Below are 256 nucleotides of genomic sequence, written 5' to 3'. Positions count from 1 at the left end.
ATGTCAGATGAGACTCTGAAACTTGTTCTCCAGCATAGAGATGCTAAAGCAAATGGAAGAAATGAGGAGGTAAAAGAGATGAATAGAAAATTTCAAAGGGTAGCTTCAGGAGGCAAAGTCAAACATTACAACAAAATGTGCAAAGACCTGGAGTTAGAAAACCAAAAGGGAAGAAAACACACAGCATTTCTCAAGCTGAGGGAACTGAAGACAAATTTCAAGCCTTGAGTTGCAATATTGAAAGATTCTATGGGCA

Source organism: Chrysochloris asiatica, unplaced genomic scaffold, assembly GCF_000296735.1.
Source record: "Chrysochloris asiatica unplaced genomic scaffold, ChrAsi1.0 scaffold00170, whole genome shotgun sequence".
In the NCBI taxonomy this organism is placed as follows: Eukaryota; Metazoa; Chordata; class Mammalia; order Afrosoricida; family Chrysochloridae; genus Chrysochloris; species Chrysochloris asiatica.
This window is presented reverse-complemented; position numbering follows the sequence as displayed.